The 4,100-nt window shown below is 47.1% G+C and overlaps 1 protein-coding gene across 1 annotated transcript in view; it reads right to left on the bottom strand.

Annotated features, from left to right (window-relative positions):
- SPMAP2L (sperm microtubule associated protein 2 like) overlaps positions 1-4,100 on the bottom strand; it is a 55,923-nt gene that overhangs the window by 5,375 nt on the left and 46,448 nt on the right.

Below are 4,100 nucleotides of genomic sequence, written 5' to 3'. Positions count from 1 at the left end.
GCACGCGCCCTATAGCAAAAAATCCTCTCCAAAAAAAAAAAAAAAGAATTCTTCCTACCTTCTGTCCCTGGCATAGTATCTTTGAGATGCATATTCCAACCCATTACAGTATATTCTTTTGCTTACCTCTTCCCAAGACACAGAGCTTCCCTTTCCTTGAGATGTAGATTAAACCTTTCTTTAACTAATCTCTTCCGAAGACACAGATCTTCCCCTCCAATCACCAACCTAAGAATTGTGGAACCCACCTATAACCTACAAGCCCCCACTTCTACATGTCCTGCCTTTTTGGGCCAGACCAATGGAAAATCTTTTCACTAAATGTTGTCTGTCAATCTCAAAAACAAATAAAAGGAACCTCTGTACATGATCACCCCAGAGAAAGGCATGTATGCCTCTTCTCTGGGCCTAGGTCACTCATATTTGGCTTAGAAATAAACTGCATTAATGATTAATTATTAATTTTACAGTTGGTTATTTTTTCCGTTGACACCACTTACTCGTAGCCATGCTATGAAGGAAGTACTTTCTGGCCTTCCTGTGGCTTCCCTTTTGTGAAGACTAGTACTTAGGCTCTTCCCCGTGGCCTCCAGGCCCTGCGTGATCTGGCGGCTACCCCTTCTCCTGACTTCATGTTCCTTTCCTCCCCATCTTTTTTTTTTTTAGTTGCCAGAGGCCACACATGCTCACCAAAGTGAGAGCGCACTCCCGAATGGAGCATGGCACACCACAATTCTTTTTCCTCTGTATCTCCATCACACTAGGATTTGGAGCATGCACACACACACGGACCCCGTGTGCTTTTCAAGTTGCCAGGGCCAGGATTCGAACTCCCGGTGATCTATGTGGGATCCTACTCTCTGTGCACAGCACCTAGCCACTGTGCCGTGGAATGGCCTCTTTCCTCCCGTCATATCCTAGCTCCACAAGCCTCCTCTGGCCCAGCTCCGTCTGCCTGGAGACCTTTGCAATTGCTATTTCTTTGCTTAAAAACCTCTTTCCTTAATCTTGTCTTGGCTGTTGTTATCATTCAAGTCTTAGACTCAAACGTCAGGTCTTTAAAGGGAACCAGCAGTTTCTCGTTTTCTGTTCAAGTCTCTTTGTGTCTGTCTGGCGAGCACACACGCCCTATAGTGAAAATCTCTCCAAAAAAAAAAAAAAAAAAAAAAAAGGTCTTCCCTGACCAGCCAAGGTAAGTTGGCCTTTCTGACTCATTATTGTCTTCTACAGTACTTCCTTGGTTTGTTTTGATTTTGTTTTTGTTTTGTTTTGTTTTGTTTTTCAGAGATTTTGCTATTTGGCACATGCGCTCCCTGGAGAGACAGAAAGGGAGAAATCACCCCCCACGGGGGATGGCCATGCCACTCCCTTCTCCCACATTCTCCTCTCTGAATTTTTTTTTTTTTTTGAGAGATTTTCACTGTAGGATGCGTGCGCTCGCCAGACAGACAGAGACATAGAGACAGAAAACGAGAAATCACCCCCCAGGGGGGATGGTCACGCTGCAATCCCTTCTCCTCCATTCTCCTCTCGGGATCTTGGGCACGCACGCACATGCGCCCGGCATGAGTTTTTAAGCCACCGGGTCCGGGACACGAACCGCAGTCGACTACATGGGAGTCCAGCGACATAGCCATTACGCTAACTGCTGGTTCCCTCCTCTCTGAATTTTGGGCATGCATGCACACACACCCAGCGTTTTTTTAAGCTGCCAAGTCCGGGACTCGAATAGCAGTTGACTGTGTGGGAATCCAGCAACGTAACCATTACACCATCTGCTGGTGCCCCTCATAGCATTTCTCAACACCTGACTTAGCTCGTTTATCTCTGTGGGTATTATCTCCGTGAGAAGCCAGCTGCTGGCTTCTCTCTGTTAGCTGTAAGCTGCTTCAGGGGAAGTACTTATTTGCCGAAAGCTTGGATAGGCTCTGCACAAATATATGGGGCTGTCGGAAAAGTCATGATGTATTTTTCTATGTTTTTCTAATGCATCATGACTTTTCCGACAACCCAGTATGTTGGCTTTGTTTTGAAAACTCCATCTGCCAGGTTGCCTCTCTAATACGTTGCTTTATCTATAAAGTATGGAGGCTGACAGACAGCTACTATTCTCTCTGTTAGAATGGGCAGCTAAGACGCTCAGGAGCCCTGGAAGTGTTACGATTGCCCCGGTACAGGTTTGTTTGGGGTTCGAAGAGTATGGTTTTCTGCAATGGTACCATTTTTTTCTGAAGACTTCCTTTTTCTGTTTGCTTTTAAACCTCAAACAATTCTAGCCATTGAGGAAAGATGCCCATAATTTCCCGTTCAGATATCAAAAATTGGGAATAGAGTCATTTGCCTCAGGGTCCAAAGACAAATCACTTCGGCAAACTCAGGAAACTCTAGCAACCATGTTTGATTCCCGGAACGGTTTTCTTTCCTCACAGACCCCACATTAAATTCTCACAGGCGGCCATGTGGGAGTCCAGTGGCGCAACCATTACACGATGCCATCTGCTGGTCCCAGTCATTAGATATTTATTGAAAACACAACTGGTGGGACCAGCAGATGGCATAATGGTTACGTTGCTGGACTCCCACATAGTCAACCATGGTTCGAGCCCCGGACCCAGTGGCTTAAAACTCACACCAGGTGCGTGCACATGTGTGCCTAAAATCCCAAGAGGAGAATGGAGAAGAGATTGCCACATGGCCATCTTCCCTGGGGAGTGATCTCTAACTTTCTGTCTCTATCTCTCTGGAGAACACACACACACTATAGCAAAAATCTCTCAAGAAAAACAAAAAAAAAAATAAAGAAAAGAAAAGGAAACCCAACTGGGACGGCCCACAACTAATGGAGAGGGATGTCCAGGAGGAAGAAGGAGGGAAGCCACTGAAGGTGACAGGCTCTGTGCTGGATGCCGTGTGCCTCTCCCCGTACCCTCACAACAGACCCTGAGTGGGAACCAAATCTTCACAACCTCCTTGCCCGCCTGACTGCACCCAACTGCGAGCTTGTCCCGACTTCAGGCTCCGGGACGTGCTCTTCCTCCCTTCACTGTGACTCAGGTCTCGGCTCAGATGTCGCTTCCTTAGAGAGGCCACCCCGCCCCCACAGTCACTCTCTCCTATTTTATTTTCTCCATCAGTGTCCAATCTGATCTATGGATTTACTTATCTGGTTTGTCCCTCACTAGCAGGGAGCACATTCCGCTCACTGAGAGCCTGGCACAGACAGCATGCAAAGTGAATAGGTGCGGAGGTCTGTTTCTCTTTTTTGTTTTACTGAGAGAGAGATCTATGCTTTTAGGGTGCATGAGCTTGCTGGCAAGACAGAGAAACAAAAAGAGAGAATCACTCCCCCCTGGGGGAGGGGATGGCCACACTGCAATCCCTTGACCATTTTCCTCTTGGGATTTTGGGTACACATGCACAAATGCCCAGTGTGAGTTTCAAGTCGTCAAGTCTGGGTAGCAAACCGTGGTCTACCAGGTGAGAGGCCAGTGCTTTAACCACTATGCCACCTGCTGGTCCCAAAGGGATGTATTGGTGTATTTCTTTTCTATTAAAAATCCTCACCTTTGGGGACAGTGGGTGGTATGGTGACTACAGAGCTGGACTCCCACACAGTGACCATGGTTTGAGTCCTGGACATGGTGGCTTGAAAAATCACACCGGGTGCTTGTGCGTCCATGCCCAAAATCCCAGGAGGAGAATGGAGAAGAAGGGATTGTGGCATGGCCATTCCCCCCAGGGGGTGATTCCTCATTTTCCCTCTCACTGTCTCTCTCTCTGTCTCTCTGGCGAGCACCACATTCCCTATGGAAAATAAATAAATAAAAATCCTCACTTTCCTATTAAAACTTTCCTTTTCCTACTTTCGAAGTGTTTGTGGTTTTTCATTTTACACCTCAGGGTGAGTCTCTAATCTTAAAGATCTTGACCTAACACCTCTCCACTCTCCCACCCTGTAACAGTCCCACCACCACAGTGGTGAGCCTGGGATTTGAACCCTGCTTTTACTGACTTCATAGTCCATGATTTTTTCCCTCTACTCTCTGCCTTTCTCCATGGCAGGTAGCTAGGTCTTCTCCCTGCCACCGACCACTCCTGCA

Source organism: Tupaia chinensis, unplaced genomic scaffold (genome assembly GCF_000334495.1).
Source record: "Tupaia chinensis unplaced genomic scaffold, TupChi_1.0 Scaffold144982_1, whole genome shotgun sequence".
Taxonomy (NCBI): Eukaryota; Metazoa; Chordata; class Mammalia; order Scandentia; family Tupaiidae; genus Tupaia; species Tupaia belangeri.
This window is presented reverse-complemented; position numbering and strand designations above follow the sequence as displayed.